Source organism: Lactuca sativa, chromosome 3 (assembly GCF_002870075.4).
Source record: "Lactuca sativa cultivar Salinas chromosome 3, Lsat_Salinas_v11, whole genome shotgun sequence".
Classification (NCBI taxonomy): domain Eukaryota; kingdom Viridiplantae; phylum Streptophyta; class Magnoliopsida; order Asterales; family Asteraceae; genus Lactuca; species Lactuca sativa.
In genome coordinates this window covers 139,671,191-139,698,458 of record NC_056625.2, presented here as the reverse complement: position 1 = coordinate 139,698,458, position 27,268 = coordinate 139,671,191, and the positions used below count along the sequence as shown (strand labels likewise).

At 37.6% G+C, this 27,268-nt stretch overlaps 1 non-coding gene across 1 annotated transcript; it reads left to right on the top strand.

Moving 5' to 3' along the window:
• Positions 1-10,051: 10,051 nt before the first annotated feature.
• Positions 10,052-10,158, top strand: LOC111880282 (small nucleolar RNA R71). The gene has a single exon (XR_002846435.1). It is a non-coding gene; the product is annotated as a small nucleolar RNA R71 (small nucleolar RNA).
• Positions 10,159-27,268: the final 17,110 nt, after the last annotated feature.

Genomic DNA, 27,268 nt, shown 5'->3' with positions numbered 1-27,268 from the left:
GGGGGCATGAGCACTCACAAGGAGCGCACGAGGGGGAATGAGCACTCACAAGGAAAATATTACACCTAGGGGTATGTTGGCCCAACGTGTACAAGGACGCGACGGGAGTCACGAAGAAATGCCCGGAGTGCCAAGCATTCGTCATGTTCTAGAACCTACCAACGACAATCATGACCAACATCACCAGTCCATGGCCTTTCCACCAATGAGGCATCGACATCGTGGGTCCATTCCCAATAGCCCTAGGGGGATTAAAGTTCCCACTAATCATAGCCGACTACTTTACGAAGTGGATTGAAGCAGAGCCATTGGCCACAATCACGGGAAAACATATGATCATATTCATGTGGAAGAACATCCTGACTCGGATTTGAACTCCCAAGGTCGTGATAAGTGACAACGACACCTAGTTTGAAGGTATCCCCTTCAAAGAATGGTGCAAGGAGAAGTGATTCCACCGTCGCTTTACCTCGGTCGCGCACCCCCAGCTGAATGGATGAACCGAAATATCAAATAATACCATCTTAATGCACTTAAAAGCGCCTAATGAAAACAAATGGGCTTGGACCGCAGAGCTACCAATGAGGTTGTGGTCGTACCGCACCACCGAGAGGTCAGGAACTGGAGAAACACCTTTCAGTCTAACATACGACATGGAAGCAATGCTCCCCCTCGAGATTCTGAGCGAATCCCTAAAGGTGACGACCTTTGACACAAACTCGAACGAGGAAGAGCGACGACAAGAGTTGGATATGATAGACGAGAAGTGTCAGGCAACACAGTTGCGACAAGCAGCCTACAAAGCCCGCACGGAAAACTTCTATAATAAACGAGTGCGAGTAAAAACTTCAAAATCGGAGAATGGGTGTTGAGAAAGAACGAGGCCAGCCACTCGGAGACACAGGGCAAGCTGAGCGAGACCTCGGAAGGCCCATAAAAATTAGTGAAGACACACTAACACGGAGCGTACACACTGGAAGCACAAGACCGGAGACCAATACCCCGAACATGGAACACATGCAACCTACACCACTTTTACTTATAAAACAACTGGCGGATAGCATAGCAAAAACAAAAAAAGGGGGGATAGTGTCGCCTAAATTTTTAGCCTCAGGTTTGTACCCATGTCAAAGTGACAACATGTAAACCTTCAAGATTTTCTCCAAGCACTTTCCAAATAGTAAAGTCTTGCAAGAAAATAGGACCGATTTTACTCATCAACACATACGCAACGCACACAGATGCAAATATAAAAACCAAAAACAAAAAAGAAGGGTTGCATGAATTTGCTAAATAGAGCCACAAGCTGATCACCCACACCGTTTAGGCGGACCAAATCGCCAACATGAAACCACAAATCTTGAAAAGAGATGACTCCTCAGGGGAAACGTTGGTTTGGCCGAACAACATGACCTCTGAGATCTCGAACCAGATGTATACAAAGGGGTATGAAGTATCATAACCTTCCCTTAAAAATAAAAATATAACAAAAGCGGGTCCAGGGAGCCTCAACGTGACAACCTCGACTCACCTTAAGTGACCATAAAAGGAAGGTAGTAGTCCACCCGGCTCAGGGCCGAAGTCCAGGCCTACAAAATATCCTCCGGGGAGACGCTTCCCTGAAACAAAGACAAACATGATGACATTTCAAAAACATACAAACATTAAAGATTGAAAGCATCTTATGGTGTCAAACAAACAACAAATAACAACAACAAGTGTACAAAAAACATCAAGTAAAACATCAACCCAAACAAGACTGTGTTCACTCGCCGCCCTCAGCATCGTCGTTTAGAACAACGTCCTCCTCATTAGAACATATTTGGCAGAGATTAACAAGACCAAGCTCGCCCAACCTGAGATAAGACATGAAGTCTGTCTTAGTGAAATCCCTAATGGCAGCGTACATGACATCAGTAGACCAAGCAATGGCGCCCGATTCGGATGGGCCTGAGCCGCTGCTAGAGGACAACACCAGCGCCGCCTGTTCTCCCCTCTCCACATTAGCAGCCACACACGCAGCCTTCATGCGACGAATTCCGAGCGCAAACTATCTGCTCTCAATAACACGGTCCACTACGCGGACCACCCTTTTTTAAGAACCAAGATAGATCAGTCTCTAGGACTTTCCTGCTCGAAATCTCAGCTGAGAGCTCACGGCCTCGCAACGCCAAACATTCCACTAATGCCACTCTATCCATGGCCAAATCTTGTACCTATTGAGATAGGCGGTCGACCTCCCCATCCAGAGTCGCCACCTAAGCCTCAGTAGCGGTTTTTCCCTAGATAGCACAAGGTAGCGTTCATCAAACTTACGACGCTCCTCCTAGAGGAGCCCAACCTTCTCCACAAGCTCGTTGCGCTCTGATTTAACGAGATTCAACTCCGCCTAGTCAGCCATGATGTAACGGAGACGGCCGACAGCCACCTCCAAATAAGGAGCCACTTGAGCAACGGCATACTGAAGATCAACCACCCTATAAGAATAAGGAAGGGCATCAAGGGCCTCCAACGTAGCAGAAGTATATGCATGATAGCATCATTCACTAGCAGGACCCTATTCTGATAGAAGAGAACTAGGTGTAAGATACCACCCATGGAGATACACACTAGGGGCACCAGAAGAGGAAGGCCCCACCTTCAACGGGACATCGTTCAAAGCCAAGGGTGAAGTGGAGCAACCTAATGTGCACGATAGTACCCACTAATTTTATAATTTATAACCTAACTAACTAACTAACTAACTAAAATGCACCGAGGCAGTGTATCTACTCGAATTATAAAATAGTTTGGTAAGTTGGGTGTCGATCACAGGGAACAGTGTTATTAATTAATCTATTTACTACTAAATTAATCTAACTATTAATAAACTAAAAAAGGGTTTTTATCTAATTTTCCAAGTTTAGATGAACTTAATCCTTTAACAGAAACTCAATCAATAAATAAAGCACTTCTGTTAGTTCGAATCCGCTTTCACTCAATGGTTACACATTAGCTATGACTATTACTGTTGGTGACCAATTAAGGAAGTATTAGCAATTTAGTTCTAAATCTACTAATTATTAATCAATTCTTGTAAATCTATTTATGGTCATACAATAGTTAACACATAATCAATTATTAAATAAGATTGGAGCCATGAAAGATTGATTAATCAAAACACAATTACAATCATAATATGAGTTCTCTAACACAGCTAGATTTAATGATTCAATTACTAATCGAAGATTGGTTTGATCTTAGCTCCAATAAACTAGTGTTCACTATATTATTAGGTATTCAAGTTCATGCAGATTTGTGTTCACTAACTACACATAACAAGAATTCAAAGCAATCAAATAATTAATTCAAGCATGTTAGGTAAAATCAATCAACACAAGCATATCACCAACAAGTAAAGTTAAATCTAATGCATTAAAACCATGAGTTCCAGCTTCATCTAGCTAACAGAAGCAGCTAGATATAGCTAGACATACTAACAGATAAACAAACAAATACTATAATCAAAAGCATGTTTAAATGTACCAATCTATAAAGACAAATTATGAACTCTTCCTTCCTTGGTGTTAAAACCAACTTCTAGAGATTCTTTTCCTCTGAATTTCGTCTCCAGGAATCCTCCTAGGCCAGCCAAAGTTATCCCCAATCGTAATGGAGAAGGATATATATATTTTATGGAAAATCACTATTCACGTCGTGAGAATTTAAAACTCACGTCGTGAACTCGAGGTAATTGTGATCGTCAAGGATTCCTTCACCCAGATGCTTATCTTCTAATTCTTTCCATTCACGTCGTGAACCATCAACTATTCACGTCGTGAGTATGTATTTTTTGGGTGTTTGTCTTATCTTTCAAGCCTTTAACCTCCAAAGTTCCATCCTTTAACGCTTTTAGTCCCTTTCTTCAAAATGTCTTCTTTTTGGTTGCAAAATATAATTTAACCTTATAAGTATCATTATTCTATGCAAATGACCAAAATATATATAAAAATGTACTTAAATATTGCCTAAAAATATGTATAAATATGGAAGTATCAAAATACCCCACACTTAGGCTTTGCTTGCCCTCAAGCAAATCTACTTATTTAAACTCAAACCTTCATCACTAGCATTTCATAGAACAATCCAATTCCAGCTCAGCCATTATGCCAAGACCTCAACGCATGCATTTGTGTCTAATTTTTTTTCCTAAAGTACCCCCATACTTTAAATACTCACAATCTTCATAAACAATTACCCACTTCTTTCGAACAATGCTCATTTTATGCAACCCTTCGAATCCATCCTCATAAATCTTTTTTAACCTCAAGATATTTTTGGTTAAGCTGCCCAAGCATACATAATCTAGAAATTACAACTTTAGATACCCCCATGGAGCTCTTGGAATTCTTCACTTCTTTGATATTTGATCTTTGATTGCATGAATTCACCATATTTTTGGTATCTTCAACTTTTGATTCTTTGGAATTTTGATCTTTGATCTTCATACTTTGATACTCCAAAATTCTTCAAGAATTTTTTTAGTAATTCCTCTCTCTCTCTCTCCCTTTCTTACATGTATAACTCACTCTTTATATATATATATATATATATATATATATATATATATATATATATATATATATATATCAAAACCTACATGCTTAAGCAGGGGCGCTTAACTTCAACCTTTATTGGTTAAGACATATCTTTCCTTGATACATTTCAGGTTCAGGCTGCTAAACATTTTGCATCCCTCAAATTAAGCAGGGTCATGTTTTTGTTCCATGATTTCACTAAAATAAGGGAGGCCACAAATGCACTATATCGTGTATTGGGTCAACCAAACATTTGAGCTCTTATCGGATCATCCCATATAACACTAACAACTATAGATCAAATTATTATTACTGGATTTAATTATTAGAAATTTCAAAATTTACCATTATCTAGCAATTTACTTTTTCTACCCCCTACCCCACACTTATTTCATACAATGCCCTCATTGTATGCCTAAATTAATATAAAAATTAAGAGAAAGGAGAAAAAGGAACAGACTCCCCTGGGATAATGGCGTGATCATCTCCAAAAGTGCGGATGGAATGTGCATCTTGAATACAAATTTTGAGAAATAGAAACTTGGATTTTGAATACGCGAGATAAGTAATGTCCCCGCAAAATATGGAATCGATTCTTCAATCTTCAACAAATGTGGTGCAAAAAAATGTACACAATGGAAAGAATAATGTGGGAAAGCAAAAACCACATTGTATGGTAGATAAAATGAGCCATTATTATCTTCATAATATTCCCAAAAAGAATGGTGGTGAACCACATAATGAATATGGAAAAATATGATTCTTTTGTGAAAAGTACAAAGCCACGACGTGAGTGTGTTAAGATTCACAACGTGAATTCAATTGGAAGCGGGTTCCGGAAAGTCACCATATACTGACTCACGACGTGAACAACAAAAGGGTCACGACGTGAAAACTGGAATCTCATAAATGTATTTCTTCCAACCTTTCTTCTCAATTCTTATATTTACCCCATGTCTTAATGGATTAAGACTCTTCTAACCCTATTAATTTCAACTCTTCCCTCCAACTTTCTTCTCACTTGACTCACCCCACACTTAATTTAAATTATGGGTCTCAACTCTCGACTTTAAACAGTCCCGGCTAAACACATATGCACTCGTATCTCAACGTGATTTATATGCGCTCCTAGCAACTCTAAAAAATAACAACCAAGAAGAGAAAAAGTAACATAATATCTTAATAGTTTTACAATCCCAAACAAATAAAAATTAAAAAAAATAAACCTAACCAAACTAAAATAATAGAACTAAAAGAAACGATCAATCATACTCTTCATCCTGTTCACCCCGCTAGTGCCCGCTCCGTTGCCTCCATGTCCTCTATACTCCGTCCACCTCGGGCAAATTGGGTAATGATACCCCACATGAGGCGGCTGCTCCACTCCAAGGTGTGGAATGACGTTCTCCATGGTGCCACCAATCCAATTTACACTCAAAGATAACTGGTCAAAATAACCAGCCATATCACCCTCAAAAGGTGCTCCTACCATGGATGCAGGTGGATGCATTGGTTGCCCTCGTTCTCCCCTTCCTCTTACGTTCCTGCACCTCGGCCTCGGTTGTGGTTGTTCTGGTTGTGTATCAAGCTGCTCATCACCCTCATTACCCTCATCATCTGAAGGTACTATTCCCCAATGCGACCCGAAGTTTCTGACAACCCGCATAGTCTCCAAATCCCCCATGCCAAACTCATGCTCATCCACACAAGTCATGGAACGAGTAATATCAGGAACAACCAAATGATACCAGCGGGCCAAGCGCATAATAAAATGCCCTCCATAAACGGGGCTCCCAGGGCGAGAACTAGCAGCAAACCCGGCCAAAAAACGTGCCAAGAAATATGGAATGTTACAACATACTCCGACCTGCAAGATACACCATAAGAAGAATACATTTTGTTTTGTTACTTTATCTCCATGCCTCCTATGATTGATGGAGAATGTGATGAAACGGTAGAGTAAGCGATGGATAGGGGACCAAATACTGCTCTCGGGAGACACTCCGGAATTAAACATTCCGGACGCAATATTATGCCAAAAAACATATCCAGTGACACCCTCCGTGTATCCTCTAGCTGCCGCGCTCAAAAACATACCAACTTCGGGAGTCATTGCCTCTTGTCGATCATATAGTCCAACTCTCCAAGCAAATTCAATGAAGCTGCACTCCCGGTACTCACCCCCCAACTGGAACACCAAAGCTTGCGGCCAATGTGGGTCTTGGACAGTCTCCTGGAATGTCATTGTAGAGAAAAACTCAACACAAAATTCATTATACACCCGCTCTTGGATTCGAAATAGGTTGAGCCAACCCAAGAAAGTGAACGAGTATCCATCGCCTATAAATATTTTGGTCAAAAATGAGGATAGCCTTTCCACGAGCCCGACTTCCCTCAACCGCGTCCAATTGATTGTAGGAGCAACAGCAATCTCGCGATTGTAGAGCCACCCTAATTTGTTGTTACATCAAGTCAAGATGTCGCGGGACATTGTTGTGGGAAAATTATAAAACGAGTGTAAACCCGCAACTCCGAGAGGTGCCTCCCTTCTACGACCTGTTTCTGCAAAAACAAGCAACAAACACACCCAAAAGAAACAACCCACAAGTTTAGAAATTAATAGAACTGAAAATGTCCAATGTCAGTATTCATGTCGTGAATTTGCAACATCAGCAAGCAGAATCGCTAAAATCAGGTCATAATATTAATAAGGTTTACTATTATACCACTTCCAAGCACAAAGCATAAACATTCCAAGGCTATTACGGGAATTTTAAGAAGTAAATTCGACATTTCATCTAACTAACAAACCCTAACCCTAAATTCAACTATTAAAGAAAAATTAAACTTAGGAATTAAGAATCATTACCTTAGATTGTAGTATGAGGTAAGCAAAAACGAAAATTGAGTGTTGTCGGCCAAAATTGAAGCAAGGGGGGACCAGATCTTGTGTTTCACTTCGTGGGGAATAAAGAAAAGAGGGCCAAACTGATTCTTAACCCTTTAATCTGTGGTCCCGTGTTTTTCAAAACTCACGTCGTGAATTCTTTAGGATTCTCGTCGTGAGTCCTGGCTGGGGCTAATGTTGTGCCATGCATTCCTTATCAATAATGGATTAGTCTTGGGCCAATTAGTTTAATAGAAAATGGGCTGATATGCATCATTCGTATATTATCCGGCTTATTCAGAATTCACGTCGTGAATTGTTAACAGTTCACGTCGTGAATCCTGCACGATTTTTTTTTATTATCAAGTCAAGTTTTTCTATTAACTAAATTATTAACAATCAACACTTCATTTTTAGGGACACCGCACTCAGTGTTTAATTATGAATAAAGCGAGTTGGATGATATGATTTACGTTTCTAAGACTAAAATGCAAAAACTAAAAAGAAAAGAAAAATTGCAAACCAAACTCGGGTTGCCTCCCGAGAAGCGCTTCTTTTTCTTGAAGTCATGAGCTGGACTCCGTGCCTCCTACGTTGAGTCCTCTGAAGAATCGACCACTAGGATCTTTTGTTCCTTGAAACGCCTCTTGTAAGCTTAAACTCATCTTTTGTACGCCTTTTTCGAATTTTCCTTTTTAGCTTTGACCTCGTCTTCATCAAGCTTGCGTTTGGTCCCTTTAGTTTCTTCCTTGCACTCCATAGCATTCTTCACTTTTTTCACCACTGGAGTTGTTACTTTTGAAGTAACCTCCTCTTCATCACTCGTTGTCTCATCATCTTCCTTGCTTACCCAAGAAATTGGACTCGTGTAGGTAATGACTTCAACTAAATACGGAACAGATGCTATTAGTTTTGTTCTTTTGACTTGATGAACTTGTCTTGATCTCTTCTTCCATGAGCTTCTCTAATTCTTCGAGTTCATTGTATTCATCAATGTTGAACACCTCTTCTTGAGCATGATTCCCTTGAAATCCATCTTCCATTCCCAAAATTTCCTTTTCATTACCAACCCTCAAGGTGAGCTTAGACTCCCGAATATCAACAAGAGCTCCAACAGTGTTTAGTAGCGGGCGACCAAGAATAATTGGTACATTGGGATCTTCTTTCATGTCTAATACCAAAAACTCTATTGGAAAAACGAATTTCCCAATTTTTACTAAAATATCTTCCAGAATGCCCCGAGGCTGTGTCACTAAACGGTTCGCCATGTGAATAGTCCTTCTTGTAGCCTTCAACTTCTGATAAAATGAATAAGGCATCAAATTTATGTTAGCCCCAGAATCGGCTAAAGCATAAACCTTCATGTTGTTCCCAAACTCACATGGAAGAGTGAGTCGTCCAAGATCCCCCATCTTCTTAGGTATGTCTCCTAATACAGCCCTTGAACTTTGCTCACGTCAGCAAGTCCTGTAAAATATTTTCATATTCGGGAATTTTTTATAACAACTCGACAAAAGGAGTATTAATCAGGATACGCTTCATGTGTTTAATAAACTCTATATGCTCTCTTTCCAGTGGACTAAGGGCAACTCGGGAAGGAAACGACAAAGGTGGTTGATATGCTGGAACAAAGACAAAAATTTTCTATTCAGACAGAGCCCACAACATGAGCATAGCGGGCTCACGTCGTGAACTGGGTGTTCTAGCAGCTTCTTTATTTTTGAGCTTTGGCTTCTTTGGCTTTTGATCGGGCTGTGGTGGCTCCTCTTCTAATGCTTCTAGGAACTCAGAGATGGCCTCTTGTTCAGTATCTATGGCCATTACATGAGATTGGGTCTTCTTTTCTGGATTTTTTAGGGAAAGCTTCTCATGAACCAAAGTGGTTAGTTGACCAAGTTGCACTTCAAGATTATTGATGGAGGCTTGTTGATTTTTTATTAGAGCCTGCTGTTCTACCATCATTGCGTGATGATTCTTTATCAAAGTTCTTTGTTCATCAATAGCAGAATCAGTAGCCTCGCTTCTCCTTTCTGAAGCCTCCATAAACTTAACTAACATGGTTTCTAGATCGGGTTTTTTCTCAGCTTGTGGTTGCTCCTTTTGGTAGAAGCCTCGGCTTGTTTGCCTATACTTCTCTTCCTTTTGCTTCTTATACTCTTCATATGGCAGCCACTCTTTCTTCGGTTTCCTCCAGTCTTCATTGTACTTGTCCCCACTCGAGTAGCATACTTGAGCCTTTCTATTCCCAAACTCATCCAAATTGCAGTCGTTGGTCAAGTGTGGACCATTACACCGCTCGCAACCAACTCTTATAACATGAATTGATTGGTCCATTTGTGTTAACCTCCAGTCCATATTATTCAGCATAGCCATCATAGCTGCTATTTCTTCAGTTTGTGCACCTCCACTGCCTTTGATTCCATCTTGCCTAGGGTTGTGGTACTCACGAGAGTGCTTCGCGAATTCTTCAATCAGCTCCTTGACCTCCCTTGGATTTTTCTTTGTCAAAGGTCCTTGAGAATCAAGGAGTTGCCTTGTCATAACGTTGACCCCATCATAGAAGATTGACATCTCTTGTTGAACATTAAGATCATGTTGAGGGCAAATTTTGAGCAAGCCTTTGTAACGCTCCCATGCTTCGTATAATGACTCCCCCGGCTGTTGTTCAAAGTTGGCTATTGCCTTCTTGAGTTTAGCTATCTTGGATGGTGGGCAAAATTGGTCAAGAAACTGCTCATGCATTTGAGCCCAAGTGGTGATCGTACCTGGTGGAAGTGTTTTTAACCACTCTTTAGCAGCTCCCTTAAAAGTAATGAGATGCATCCTAAGCAAGAAGGTGTTTCTATTGACATTTGGGATATTGAAGTAATCCGCAATGTCATTGACTTCATCAAGATGCTTAAAAGCATCCTCTTGATCCTTCCCATGAAATGGGATATCCTTCAGTGCAGTAAAGATGTGCCCCTTCAACTCGAATGTGGCAGTGGCAGGTATTGTAGGTTGGACTAAATCGGGACCCACATCCTCTCGGATCCGCTTCTTGTAAGCTCCCATGGACATCTCCTCAATGTTTGCCATTTCGTCCTCTAGCTTGTCTTCGGGCTCACTCGCAAATATTTCAAATTCTGGTTCTGACTCGTATTCTGATTCGTGTAGGTTAGAAATTTGACCAAATTCTTCAAGTTTGTCTTTATCCTTTGGGGTTGAACTTGACTCTCCTGTCTTCTTCCCCGACTTCCTTGAAAAAGATGATTTTAGTTCTTGCAATGGCGTCTTCTTTGGCGTGTGATCTTCCTTCGCGTTCTTATTCTTGTTTTTGTGAAGGGCTGACTCCGAATCTTCAAGTGGCGGTACCAAAGGTGTGTCTAAGCCTCTGGTCAAGAACTCCTGCAGACTAAACAAAATATCAACGTAAAAACGAACTAAAATAAACTAAAAACTAAAGAAAGATAAAAATCACGGTTCTCACGCCGTGAGTCTATAAACTCACGTCGTGAGTTCTGTAATCAGAAAAAAAAAAATCAAACCTTCCTAGAAACTAATAACAAATGAATAAAAACTGATAAATGCTAAATTCATGTCGTGAAAACTGAATGAACAGAAAAAAAAACTAATACTAATAAAAACTTTGTTGGAAAATTAACTTTTTGCAGGTTTTATCCGACAAAAAGGATCGGTTAACCTAAAGCAAATAAATAAATAATAAACTAAGTCGTTCCCCGGCAACGGCGCCAAAAACTTGATGTGCACGATAGTACCCACTAATTTTATAATTTATAACCTAAGTAACTAACTAACTAAACACCTAGGCAGTGTATCTACTCGAATTATAGAATAGTTTGGTAAGTTAGTTGTCGATCACAGGGAACGGTGTTATTAATTATTCTATTTACTACTAAATTAATCTAACTATTAATAAACTAAAAAGGGGGTTTTATCTAATTTTCCAAGTTTAGATGAACTTAATTCTTTAACAGAAACTCAATCAATAAACAAAGCACTTATGTTAGTTCGAATCCGCTTTCACTCAACGGTTATACATTAGCTATGACTATTACTGTTGGTGACCAATTAAGGAAGTATTAGCAATTTAGTTCTAAATCTACTAATTATTAATTAATTCATGTAAATCTATATATGGTCATACAATAGTTAACACAGAATCAATTATTAAATAAGATTGGAGCCATGAAAGATTGATTAATCAAAACACAATTACAGTCATAATATGAGTTCTCTAACACAGCTTGATTTAATGATTCAATTACTAATCGAAGATTGGTTTGATCTTAGCTCCAATAAACTAGTGTTTACTATATTATTAGGTATTCAAGTTGATGCAGATTTGTGTTCACTAACTACACAGAACAAGAATTCAAAGCAATCAAATAATTAATTCAAGCATGCTAGGTAAAATCAATCAACACAAGCATATCACCAACAAGTAAAGTTAAATCTAATGCATTGAAACCATGAGTTCCAGCTTTATTTGAATGTAAATATTGTACATATGTATTAACCTAGTTTTAGCCCATGGGCCCGTAGGGTTTCATATGTCTAGGAATCCTGCCTCTTTATATACTCTGACATCTTCTTGTAATAGGAGTACAATTAACAAGGTTATTTTCACCCTAAATCTATTTTCTAGTTTATATGGTATCAGAGCGAGGTTTAGGGTTGGAGGGTTTTTTGCATTGAGAATACTGTTCATCGAGCACTATTCCGGTACTGTTCATCAGTGTTCTGGCACCTTGTGAGTGCACCGTTTCCTGATTAGGGCATCCTGTGAGTGCCGTTATCTTTTCTTATTTGTTTCTAGTTCGTAAAGATGTCCGAAGGAGACAAATCATCTAGCAGCAGTGGTCCACGAGTACCTGAGTTGCTTTCGGTAATTGCTAGACTCACCAACAACAAACTTAATGGCTCCAATTTCTTTGAGTGGAACAAAACTATTCGGATCTACCTCCGAAGCATGGGAATGGCTTCTCATCTGACATCTGATCCCCCCAAAGGTGATGATTCTGATTTGTGGCTACAAAGTGATGCTTGTTTGTATTTGCAGATTGTCAATACTATTAAGCCTTCTGTCTCTTCTCTGGTTAGTCATTGTGAATATGTGAAAGAACTTATGGACTATCTTAACTTCTTATATTCTGGACAAAGCAACATCTCACGAATCTATAGTGTTTGTAAGTCCTTTCATCGAGGGGAACAACAAGATCGATCACTTACCACTTATGTCATGGAATTTAAGAAAGTATATGAGGAGCTCAACTCTCTTCTTCCCTTGAGTGCTAATGTCCAAGCTATGCAGACTCAGAGAGAACAAGTGGTTGTAATCAGTTTCTTGACTGGTTTGCGACCACAATTCGACTCTATCAGATCTCAGTTTTTGAATGAATCCGTCATTCCTTCCCTTCAAGAAACATTTGCTCGTGTTCTTCGAAATGAGAATATTCAGTCTCCACAACCTTCTGATCATAATAGTGCTTTGGTTAGTCGAGGAGGATTTCATGGTGGCTCCCGAGGAGGATCTCGTGGGGGTCACAGAGGGGGTTCTAGAGGTGGTCATAGTAACCGAACTACAGAATCACGGGTTTCTATCTCCACTTCTGATGACGTTGAGTGTTATTATTGTCATGATTTTGGTCACACGAAACGCACTTGTAAGAAGCTCTTGTCTAGAAATCAGAAAAACTCATTAGCACATGTTGCTTCTGCATCAGACAACACTATTACCATACCCGCAGAAGAATATGCATGCCTTTTAAAGACTAAGAACTCCACTGGTCCAACTGCTGCATTTGCTGAAAAAAGTAACCCTAATACATGCCTATTATCTTCTGCCTCAACATGGGTAATCAATTCAGGTGCCTCAGATCACATGACAGGTAATCCTACCCTCTTCTCTAGTCTTGATAAACAAACATCTTCATCTCATGTCACGATCACTGATGGGCTTACCCCACATGTTCTTGGTTCTGGCACTATTGAACTTACGCCATCTGTTTCCTTATCCTCTGTATTGAGTCTACCAAATTTCTCGTTCAATTTGTTATCAGTCAGCAAAATTACCCGTGCCTTAAAAGTGTTGTGTCTCATTCTTTCCTGATTATTGTGTCTTTCAGGATCTGTCGATGAAGAAGATTATTGGTAGAGGACGGGAATCTAATGGCCTATACATATTCGAACATCCAACACCTTACTCTTTGGCATCATCCACTTCATCCCCATTTGAAGTTCAGTGTCGATTAGGCCATCCGTCTCTGCAAAATCTAAAGAAGTTGTGTCTTGAGTTTTCTTATTTAACGTCTTTACAGTGTGAGTCTTGTCAGTTTGCTAAACACCAACATATTCATTTAAGTCCAAGAGTCAATAAGCGGGTTTCATCCCCATTTGAGTTAGTCCATTCTGATTTTTGGGGACCATGCCCTGTTACTTCAAAACTTGGGTTTAAATATTTTGTTACGTTTGTTGATGATTATTCACGTACTACCTGGCTTTATTTTATGAAAAATCGATCTGAAGTGTTTACACATTTTTGTTCATTCTATGCTGAGATTAAAACACAATTTAAAACCGCCATCCAAACCCTTCGTAGTGATAACGCAAAAGAATATTTGTCTCAAACATTTCAGTCTTACATGCTTCAAAATGGTATTCTTCATGAGTCTTCCTGTGTTGACACACCAGCCCAAAATGGGGTCGCAGAATGAAAAAATCGTCATCTTTTAGAGGTGGCTCGGGCTCTTCTATTTCACATGTCTGTTCCTGAAACTTATTGGGCTGATGCGCTTTTTACTGCTTGTTTTCTCATTAATAGAATGCCTTCTGTTGTCTTGGATGGTATGAGTCCACTCTCGGTTCTATTTCCTACAAACTCATTATTTCCTGTCGAACCAAGGATCTTCGGTAGTACATGTTTTGTTTGTGATACCCGACCACACCTAACCAAGTTGGATCCGAAGTCCTTGAAATGTGTCTTCCTTGGTTACTCTAGACTTCAGAAAGGCTACAAGTGTTTCTCTCCTACACTCAATCGGTACATTGTATCTCGAGACGTTACATTTCATGAAAATATACCCTTCTTTCCTATGACCAATTGTTCCAACCCAAGAGTGTCTGATGATCTGTTGGTATATACCATATCTGCTCTTGAGTCTCCTAGCCCATGTAACTCTACACAACGTGAAGAGCATACTAAGCCACCTATTATTCACGTATATAGATGCCAACGAACTACATCAAATCCCGATCCAATACCATCTTCTTCTGCAGATCCAAGTACCGATGAGACTCCTGCTATGAGCGATTCATCACCTTCCGATACACTGGAACCTGATCTTGATGTTCCAATTGCCCTAAGGAAAGGTAAGCGTTCATGTACATACCCTATAGCCTCTTTCGTATCCTATGGTAAACTGTCTTTAGCTTCACGCTCAATGATCTCTACACTTGATACTATAAATGTTCCTAAAACGATTGGTGAAGCCTTGAACCATTCTGGATGGCGGATGCTATGATTGATGAGATCAATGCTCTTGATCATAATAATACATGGGAGTTGGTAGAATTACCTGTAGGTAAAAAGGCGATCGGTTGTAAATGGGTATTCATGGTGAAAGTCAACCCGGATGGATCTGTGGCTCGTCTGAAGGCATGGTTGGTTGCTAAAGGATATGCTCAAACTTATGGGGTTGACTACTCAGAGACATTCTCTCCTGTGGCTAAGGTATCTTCCATCCGCTTGTTCATTTAATTAGCTGCTACTTATGACTGGGCCCTTCACCAACTGGATGTGAAGAATGCCTTCCTACATGGTGATTTACATGAGGAAGTTTATATGGAGCAACCACCTGGGTTTGTTGCTCAAGGAGAGTATGGCAAGGTTTGTAAGTTGCGTAAATCATTGTATGGTTTAAAGCAATCCCCTCGGGCTTGGTTTGGACGGTTTAATGTTGTGGTAATAGAGTTTGGCTTACGAATAAGCTCTTATGATCATTTTGTGTTCTTTGCTTCATCTTCTTCTAGATGCATTCTGCTAGTGGTGTATGTTGATGATATTGTGATTACTGGGAGTGATGGAACTGGAATCAAGAAACTGAAAGATTTTCTTGCATCTCGATTTCAAACCAAGGACCTAGGTCCTTTAAAATATTTTTTGGGAATTGAGGTCTCTCGTTCTCGAAAAGGGATCTGTTTGTCTCAACGGAAATATTGCTTGGATATTCTGAGAGATTCTGGGATGATTGAAACAAAGCCTTGTGAGTCACCAATGGTTCTGAATATGAAATTGAAAGCAGACGATGGAGATTCACTTGAGAACCCAGAGAAATACAGAAGAGTTGTGGGAAAACTTAACTATTTGGCGATTACACGTCTAGACATTGCTTTTCCAGTGAGTGTTGTAAGTCAGTTTATGTCGTCACCTCGAACTTCTCATTGGTATGCGGTTACTCATATTCTAAAGTACCTAAAGGGTGCTCCAAGTCATGGAATACTATATCAAAATCATGGTCATCATGTCATTGAAGGGTTCACAGATGCTGATTACAATGGAGATCCTACAAACAGACGATCTACCACAGGTTATTGTGTATTTGTCAGAGGGAACCTAGTTTCGTGGAAAAGTAAAAAGCAAAATGTCGTTTCATGATCAAGTATCGAATCTGAATACAGATCTATGGCTCAGACTACATGTGAGCTGATATGGGTACGAAATTTCTTAGGTAAAATTGGGTTTGCTCAATCAAAACCAATGAACCTATATTGTGATAATGAGGCGGCTATCCATATTGCAAACAATCCTGTGTTTCACGAAAGGACTAAACATATCGAAGTAGATTGTCATTTCACTTGTGAAAAGCTAGAAGATGGAACCATATCTACTCCTCATGTTCGAACAGGAAGCCAACTAGCTGATGTCTTTACCAAAGCTTTACCTGGTTTGTGGATATCTGCAATTTGTAACAAGCTGGGAATGTATAACATTTATGATCCAACTTGAGGGGGGGTATTGGAATGTAAATATTGTACATATGCATTAACCTACTTTTAGCACATGGTCCCGTAGGGTTTCATATGTCTAGGGATCCTGCCTCTTTATATACTCTGACATCTTCTTGTAATAGGAGTACAATTAACAAGGTTATTTCACCCTAAATCTATTTTCTAGTTTACAAGCTTCATCTAGCTAACAGAAGCAGCTAGATTTAGCTGGACATATTAACAGCTAAACAAACAAATACTATAATAAAAAACATGTTAAAATGTACCAATCTATAAAGAAAAATTATGAACTCTTCCTTCCTTGGTGTTAAAACCAACTTCCAGAGCTTCTTTTCCTCTGAATTTCGTCTCCAGGAATCCTCCTAGGTCAGCCAAAGTTATCCCCAATTGTAATGGAGAAGGATATATATATTTTCTGGAAAATCACCGTTCACGTCGTGAGAATTTAAAACTCACGTCATGAACTCGACGTAATCGTGATCGTCAAGGATTCCTTCACCCGGATGCTTACCTTCTAATTCTTTCCACTCACGTCGTGAACCATCAATTGTTCACATCGTTAGTACGTCTTTTTTGGGTGTTTTTCTACTCTTTCAAGCCTTCAACCTCCAAAGTTCCATCCCTTAACGCTTTTAGTCCCTTTCTTCAAAATGTCTTCTTTTTTGCTGCAAAATATAACTTAACCTTATAAGTATCATTATTCTATGCAAATGACCAAAATATATATAAAAATGTACTTAAATATTGCCTAAAAATATGTATAAATATGGCAATATCACAACCTCCTACATCGATTGTCTTCCATTGATAATGTGAACAAACCGCCTCTGCCCCAGACACCTCATCGCCATCAGCAATCTCGATAACAACAGGTGACTTAGCGAGAAAAGGTTTGATGTTGCATTTCCGACGTAAGCGTTGGGAAATAGTAACACTACCAACATCCTCCCCAAGGGCAAAATTTGCAACAGTGGACCGACGACGAGAGACAACCTGGAAGCTAGGCACACCTGACCTCTTAGACGGAGAGGCAGCCCTGGCTCTTGCCCCCACAAGAGAGGCCTCGCATTTGGGAGCAAGTCCGACAGTAGTCGGGGCAAGTAGAGTCTCCACCAGGGGAACCTCATGATACTGAAGATCACCCCCAAAATTTCCCCGTAATACTTTTCGAGAGACAATAGCTTCTCGTCACCTACAACAACCATAACACAAGACCCGCTTCAAAATAAAGTGAAAAAAAGGGAGAAAAATGATGAAAAGAAAAGAAGGAGGAAGGAAGGTAACACTTACCATCGTTACTCATAAAACTGAGGCATCTTCCCACGCAACGCTCATCCAGGTTGTCGTATATTTTCTGTCCGGCCAATCCTCTCCGTCAAAACAAATTCCCCTCAATGCACGTGCCACAGATAAACCGACACCCAAAAAATGGGGCGCCCGGTCCGAAGTCATGGTCACACGAGGATAGCCTGCACTAACCAAATCATTGTTGACCCACAACCATCGATCCTGCCATTTTGTCCATGGTGCTTTCTGGTTAACTATAAAGGAATGTGTGTTGTGGTGCTGATAAAAAGTGTGAACGTTGAATGAGTCGACGAATTAAAGAAACTAAAACGCTTGAAAATGAGGAACTACACTCAATGCCCGACACCCCAACTTGAACCCAACTATCTTGTCCACGGAGTTCGAGGTCAGATCGTGAACAGAAAAACCATACTCCCGTATGACTTCACTGAAGAAGTCAAAAACGGGAAGATGGAACCCGACCTCGAAAATCGCCAGCAAAATACTGATCTTCTCGACCGGTGGTTGATAAATAGTAGATCCCTCCGATAGGAACTGGATCCCATGCTCGGGCATAAACCCAAACCAAAACTGAATACTCTCGAATTCCTTGGGTGTAGGGTCAATCCCAGATCTTATAGAAGCCATCGAAAACCAGAAAGGAAAAATATAAGAGAAAAGATAAACGACGAAGAAGGTTGACACGACAGATTATGGAGAGAAGAAGCATGTAATCATTTCTAGAAACAAGGGACCTTTATAAACATTTCAAAAGAAGAGAAGAGAGAGAAAATTGAAACAACACTCTTTCGACAAACGGCTCTATTACAATGGAAACACCTCGTCAATCACTCCTACCTGACATGGGTCCAGACCTAAGCTAGAACTACCCAGCTACCCTAAGCAAACACTGATGTCTAATAGACCCGGGGACTTGTTGACGTACCCCACTAGGAATTCGTCAAATACAACGGAGCCGTCAGTCTGACAAACAAATCTGAGCGACGAACAACTAAATTCGGGTCCTTGCGCTCGCTCCTGCCCTCACACTCCCAATCTTATTCCTTAACGCCCAAGCATCAAGGCCAGATTAGAGAGAAAACAATACCAACACACTCGCAGGGCGACAGGTGTGGTCCCTAGAACATCAAACCTAGCAAACCTACGCCAATGGCAGGAAACTGCTTGCAAAACACAGTTCACTAATCACAGTTAACCTGGCTCTAGCAATACCTCAACAAGCAAAAAGTACTGACGGGGATCTGCCCCCTTGCCACAGGTATAAAAGGCACCCTTATCCCCCAAGAGAAGGGGTCAAGATCAAAAACCCTTTAACACTCTCTTTATGCTTTAAACCTACCCTCTTTTAGACTCTCACAGACTTGATCGTCGGAGCCTCAAAAGCCACTGTCGAACTCTGATTATATCAGTAACGGGACCTTTAGATAAGGGATCATATATTCCTCCATTCCACAAGATATCATATGGATTGAGACATGGATTATGATCATTCTCTCTGTCCACGTGTTGTTTCCCGATTTCCGATTTATGACAACTGACAACAGACTACAATTAAATACATCAACGTAGTCCAGGTTTGGCCAAGCGCTTAGGGTTGTCATCACTAAATCATCAAGGGGCCCACAGTTATTGCTTTTATCCCACATTGGTTAAAAGGAACGGATAAACTTTGACTCATATACTTGCTCAATTTACTCATCAAATTACACACAATAATACATTTTATAACACCAAGTTACTAGTGTGTTTACATATTGTCAATGCGCAACCGACTTGTAAACTACAACTCATATGTATCCATTTCGAGAATATTAGATATTATCGTCTCACAATCACTCGTGATAAAATCCATGAAGTGATTTAGATGAGTGTGGGTTTACTCCAATACTCAAATCTTATTACATGAGTACTCATGAATACTACACCAGACTTTTGCTATGTCTAAACACTTAGAAAATCTACAGTCGGATTCATGACAGTCTTACCTCATTACTTACTTCCAAAGTATGATTGATTATTGATGTTTGAATAATCTTATTATTCGGGAAGTCAAAACAAGCGAAGTGAAACACATGAATAATCCAATCCAATACGGTCTCAACGCTTTTGAATATAAATACAACACTTATTATTTAATCACCATATTGATTACACATTATTCATTGTATAGTGTTTCAACTAATCAACTAAATACTTGAATTAACACAATAGTCATCCCATGCTCCAAGCATGCACACTATGTTTATCTATGGTCCTTTCTTTGTGAAATAGATCAATTGAACACATTTTCAATGATGCTCATTTCACAATTCCAAATCCTCATCATAAGTGTAAGAATACCAAACTCTTTCCAATATTAGAATGTGTAAGATTCTAAACTATCATGCAATGATCCTTTTGTATTGTTAAGGCACCAAAGTCACAGAGACTTTGCCAACTACAAAACTTTCCATTGGAGATTGATAACAAAACAATTTCATGGATGCAAAGTCTCAAATTCAAAGTATGTTTTTTTGAACATCCTTCTTGCATAAAATTTTCTAATCTACACATAGATTCTCAATGTCCAACTCCCATTATGGAAACATTTCCATAATTGTAATATGACAATTCATTCTTAATAGAATCCCATCTATTCAGGATTATGTCAATATGGTCCATCCATTACAATACTTCCAACTGCCCACAAGCGACCAATCCTTAACGGACCTTAGATCGTCCTTGACAGTTGTTTAATTACTTTAGTCATATCCACTTCTAGTCCTTTTTCCCTCTTAATGCCCTAGGCATTTGGAAAATCAGAACATGCGAATAGTATAACATATGCAATCGATCTTATACTCGAAACATATGGGATACGATTCATAATAAATATATGATATAGTCACACCCCAAAACCGAGATGGCGGAAACATTTAGGGGCGGAGGACGTCATGTACAGTATCATAACAATGCACAATAGTAAAACAAGAAACAACATCCATTGCACTAATTATATAGCTAATACATGTGTGTTCTTTGTATAGTTGTATGACACCAAAAATGTAAAGAAAAAATAGAAGACGTGTCTGAACATGCTCCATCTTCTCGAAAACCTGTGCCAGTGTACTTGTCTATTGGTTCCCTAAGAATATAAGTTATTTTGAAAGAGAGTATCAACATTTAAGTTAGTGATTCATAAGTTTTTAGTGTCAAACTGTTTGTATGTTTTGTTCTCTTGAAAAAAGTGTAAAATGTATGTTTGTACTTAAAATAGTATACAATGTATGTTATCCATATTTTTAAACCATCTTTACTAGAAAAATAGTATGCATCGCTAATGTGAGATTATCACAATATGTATGAAATGGAAAATGAAGATTCACAGTAGTATTGTGTAAAATACACTACTAATGAATTAACTGCGTTGTAACCTAGCTGGGTAATTAAGGTTTTATTTTTATTAAGGTTATAACCATGCTTGATTGGCTAGTATAAAACAAAAAGTATTTCACATTCTAGTTAACTTGTTAGGTTAAGCCGGTGAAATATCACAACAGTTATGAATTTTGTGTAATAAAATGTGATTTAACTGGATTAAGCTATTGTATTAAATTCCGAATTGGCAATATTAAACTATGAACTTTTATTAATTATTTTTTCCATCTTAAATATGAGATGAAAGAAGCATTATACACATATATATATGATATAATCTACTTTTAAATAAAATATGTAAAATTTATATTGTGAATATTTTTGTAAATAAACTTTCAAAGAAGCACTGGTTTATAGATCATAAAGTATATACGTAAGTTTTAAGTTGAGAATATAACCGTGAATGTATAATTTTTGTGCATTAAATTGTGAATTGTTAGTATTCAGTTGTGAATTTTATATATTGAATTGTGAATTTACTGTATTAAGTTGTTAATTGAATGTATTAAGTTGTAATTTTTTAATGAATTTTGTGTTAAAATGTGAATGATTTATGTATGAATGTTTCTATTAATTTTCTTGTGAGTATATTTTTTATAGTAATATAAATATGTAAGAACGTATTAGTTTTAATAACTATTTTTCATTAAAATCGGAATATGTGAATTAATTGGTTGATTAAATAGTGAATATAATATTTAAACTATCAATCAATGATTTTATACAAATTTGATTTGGAAGGAATGATGATTAAGATAAGAATAAAGGAGGTTGGTGGTGGCGTGTGGTAGTTGTTGGTGGCGGTTGAGTTTGGATTTAAGTTCTTTAAATATATGAATTAGCGTATAATAGATTTCATTGTGATATAAATTTTATGTATTAAACAAAAAATGGACCGTATTAAGATGCATAGTTCATTTTAATATTGTGTTAAAATATGATTGAATATATGTATATATATATATATATATATATATATATATATATATATATGTGTGTGTGTGTGTGTGTGTGTGTGTCTGTGTGTGTGTGTGTTTGTTTGCACACATATTAAACTATTTATCAGTGAATTAGAATGTTTATTAAACTATGAATATGGTATTTTAAAATATGAATATGTTTTATACATAATTTATTTTAATGAAATTTAGAATTTAAAAAGAGAAAATTGAATTTTTCAACACATAAGTCTATTTTTTTATTATATTTTGTGTACTTGGTTAAAAATGAAATGACATGTGTTAAAAATTGAATTTTTTTATTATATCACATTCTGTTGTGATATAACCATTCTGTGACTTTGGTGCCTTAACAATACAAAAGGATCATTGCATGATAGTTTAGAATCTTACACATTCTAATATTGGAAAGAGTTTGGTATTCTTACACTTATGATGAGGATTTGGAATTGTGAAATGAGCATCATTGAAAATGTGTTCAATTGATCTATTTCACAAAGAAAGGACCATAGATAAACATAGTGTGCATGCATGGAGCATGGGATGACTATTGTGTTAATTCAAGTATTTAGTTGATTAGTTGAAACACTATACAATGAATAATGTGTAATCAATATGGTGATTAAATAATAAGTGTTTTATTTATATTCAAAAGCGTTTAGACCATATTGGATTGGATTATTCATGTGTTTCACTTCGCTTGTTTTGACTTCCCGAATAATAAGATTATTCAAACATCAATAATCAATCATACTTTGGAAGTAAGTAATGAGGTAAGACTGTCATGAATCCGACTGTAGATTTTCTAAGTGTTTAGACATAGCAAAAGTCTGGTGTAGTATTCATGAGTACTCATGTAATAAGATTTGAGTATTGGAGTAAACCCACACTCATCTGAATCACTTCATGGATTTTATCACGAGTGATTGTGAGACGATAATATCTAATATTCTCGAAATGGATACATATGAGTTTTAGTTTACAAGTCGGTTGCACATTGACAATATGTAAACACACTAGTAACTTGGTGTTATAAAATGTATTATTGTGTGTAATTTGATGAGTAAATTGAGCAAGTATATGAGTCAAAGTTTATCCGTTCCTTTTAACCAATGTGGGATAAAAGCAATAACTGTGGGCCCCTTGATGATTTAGTGATGACAACCCTAAGCGCTTGGCCAAGCCTGGACTACGTTGATGTATTTAATTGTAGTCTGTTGTCAGTTGACATAAATCGGAAATCAGGAAACAACACGTGGACAGAGAGAATGATCATAATCCATGTCTCAATCCATACGATATCTTGTGGAATGGAGGAATATATGATCCCTTATCTAAAGGTCCCGTTACTGATATGATCAGAGTTCGACAAACGACTCTATTACAATGGAAACACCTCGTCAATCACTCCTACCTGACATGGGTCCAGACCTAAGCTAGAACTACCCAGCTACCCTAAGCAAACACTGATGTCTAATAGACTCGGGGACTTGTTGACGTACCCCACTGGGAATTCGTCAAATACAACGGAGCCGTCAGTCTGACAAACAAATCTGAGCGACGAACAACTAATGTCGGGTCCTTGCGCTCGCTCCTGCCCTCACACTCCCAATCTTATTCCTTAACGCCCAAGCATCAAGGCCAGATTAGAGACAAAACAATACCAACACACTCGCAGGGCGACAGGTGTGGTCCCTAGAACATCAAACCTAGCAACCCTACGCCAATGGCAGAAAACTGCTTGCAAAACACAGTTCACTAATCACATTTAACCTGGCTCTAGCAATACCTCAACAAGCAGAAAGTACTGATGGGGATCTGCCCCCTTGCCACAGGTATAAAAGGCACCCTTATCCCCCAAGAGAAGGGGTCAAGATCAAAAACCCTTTAACACTCTCTTTATGCTTTAAACCTACCCTCTTTTAGACTCTCACATACTTGATCGTCGGAGCCTCGTTGTGAGACAACCTCCCGGACAACGACTGATGGTCTTATTTTATTTTCTGTGATTCTCAGGCTCTTCATTTCCACCCCTCGGAAAGACGGAGTTAAGCCGGTGAAATATCACAACAGTTATGAACTTTGTGTAATAAAATGTGATTTAACTGGATTAAGCTATTGTATTAAATTCCGAATTGGCAATATTAAGCTATGAACTTTTATTAATTATTTTTTCCATCTTAAATATGAGATGAAAGAAGCATTATACACATATATATATGATATAATCTACTTTTAAATAAAATATGTAAAATTTATATTATGAATATTTTTGTAAATAAACTTTCAAAGAAGCACTGGTTTATAGATCAGAAGGTATATACGTAAGTTTTAAGTTGAGAATATAACCGTGAATTGTTAGTATTCAGTTGTGAATTTTATATATTGAATTGTGAATTTACTGTATTAAGTTGTTAATTGAATGTATTAAGTTGTAAGTTTTTAATGAATTTTGTGTTAAAATGTGAATGATTTATGTATGAATGTTTCTATTAATTTTCTTGTGAGTATATTTTTTATAGTAATATAAATATGTAAGAACGTATTAGTTTTAATAACTATTTTTCATTAAAATCGGAATATGTGAATTAATTGGTTGATTAAATAGTGAATATAATATTTAAACTATCAATCAATGATTTTATACAAATTTGATTTGGAAGGAATGATGATTAAGATAAGAATAAAGGAGGTTGGTGGTGGCGTGTGGTAGTTGTTGGTGGCGGTTGAGTTTGGATTTAAGTTCTTTAAATATGTGAATTAGCGTATAATAGATTTCATTGTGATATAAATTTTATGTATTAAACAAAAAATGGACCGTATTAAGATGCATAGTTCATTTTAATATTGTGTTAAAATATGATTGAATATATGTATATATATATATATATATATATATATATATATATGTGTGTGTGTGTGTGTGTGTGTGTGTGTCTGTGTGTGTGTGTTTATTTGCACACATATTAAACTATTTATCAGTGAATTAAAATGTTTATTAAACTATGAATATGGTATTTTAAAATATGAATCTGTTTTATACATAATTTATTTTAATGAAATTTAGAATTTAAAAAGAGAAAATTGAATTTTTCAACGCATAATTCTATTTTTTTTATTATATTTTGTGTACTTGGTTAAAAATGAAATGACATGTGTTATAAATTATTACCAAATAAATAAGAGCTATGATGTTTTTCTATTAAGTTGTGATTGCGACAAAAAAAATGTCACTGAATTTGGTGTTAGTTCGGCGGTGATCCGAAGACAGGCCAACGGCAAATGGTAACTAGTGATGGGTTTTGAGCACTACAACATTCCTATGGTGTACATGCAATCCTAATGCTTTGGATCTAAGTTTTTCTCTATTGAACGTGCAAATATAAACTCCAAAGCAATAGCCCTATGGATCATCATACAATTTAGAAAATCACATATGATTAGGGTTAGAAACCTTACCTTACTTGTTATGTAGCAATAACAAGAATAATCCTTCTTGATCTTGACTTCTGAAAGCCTAGTGCCCCATGTGTCGCACCTCTAACAGAGTCACAAACACCCAATGCAATAAGATGACTTGGAGAGGGAAGGATTTTGGTTAGGATTCTCTTAAAAGCTTGCATTGGCCGGAAATCCATATAGAGAGTTCTTTATATAGTTGTTGTTGCTAGGGTTTTCAGGTGGAAACCCTAATACCTTTCTTGGGCAACAAGAAGCCCATGAACTCCTTCCTTAGAGCCCATGTAAGAAACCTATAAGGCATCCTTATAGGATTTTGTCTACTCCACTCTATGGAGTTCATCAGCCCAAGTATGCAACTATCAATAACTTGCACAACAGTCCCTCTATTATTAATCAGTTCCTTTAATCCTAAAATTAATATCAAATTAATTTCTGATTAATCACTAATTAATACTATGATTTCCAAATAATATATTAATCCTTTAATATATTAATAAAATCATTCTGAGTACCAATTTATTATTCATATAATAAATCCTAGTCTCTCTCCTCTTGTCATTCCTATGAAGTTGCATTAGTGAAGGCAACCCAAAAGGACCATGCTCATAATCAAATATTATGGGCTTAGACACCTAATCCAATAGTCTCCCACTTAGATAAGTCTAATAACTATTATTGCAAGTATGACTTCAGAATCTGATTTAACAATCGTAGCATTCAAAAGCCACTATCGAACTCTGATCATATCAGTAACGGGACCTTTAGATAAGGGATCATATATTCCTCCATTCCACAAGATAACATATGGATTGAGACATGGATTATGATCATTCTCTCTGTCCACGTGTTGTTTCCCGATTTCCGATTTATGACAACTGACAACAGACTACAATTAAATACATCAACGTAGTCCAGGCTTGGCCAAACGCTTAGGGTTGTCATCACTAAATCACCAAGGGACCCACAGTTATTGCTTTTATCCCACATTGGTTAAAAGGAACGGATAAACTTTGACTCATATACTTGCTCAATTTACTCATCAAATTACACATAATAATACATTTTATAACACCAAGTTACTAGTGTGTTTACATATTGTCAATGCGCAACCGACTTGTAAACTACAACTCATATGTATCCATTTCGAGAATATTAGATATTATCGTCTCACAATCACTCGTGATAAAATCCATGAAGTGATTCAGATGAGTGTGGGTTTACTCCAATACTCAAATCTTATTACATGAGTACTCATGAATACTACACCAGACTTTTGCTATGTCTAAACACTTAGAAAATCTACAGTCGGATTCATGACAGTCTTACCTCATTACTTACTTCCAAAGTATGATTGATTATTGATGTTTGAATAATCTTATTATTCGGGAAGTCAAAACACGCGAAGTGAAACACATGAATAATCCAATCCAATATGGTCTCAACGCTTTTGAATATAAATACAACACTTATTATTTAATCACCATATTGATTACACATTATTCATTGTATAGTGTTTCAACTAATCAACTAAATACTTGAATTAACACAATAGTCATCCCATGCTCCAAGCATGCACACTATGTTTATCTATGGTCCTTTCTTTGTGAAATAGATCAATTGAACACATTTTCAATGATGCTCATTTCACA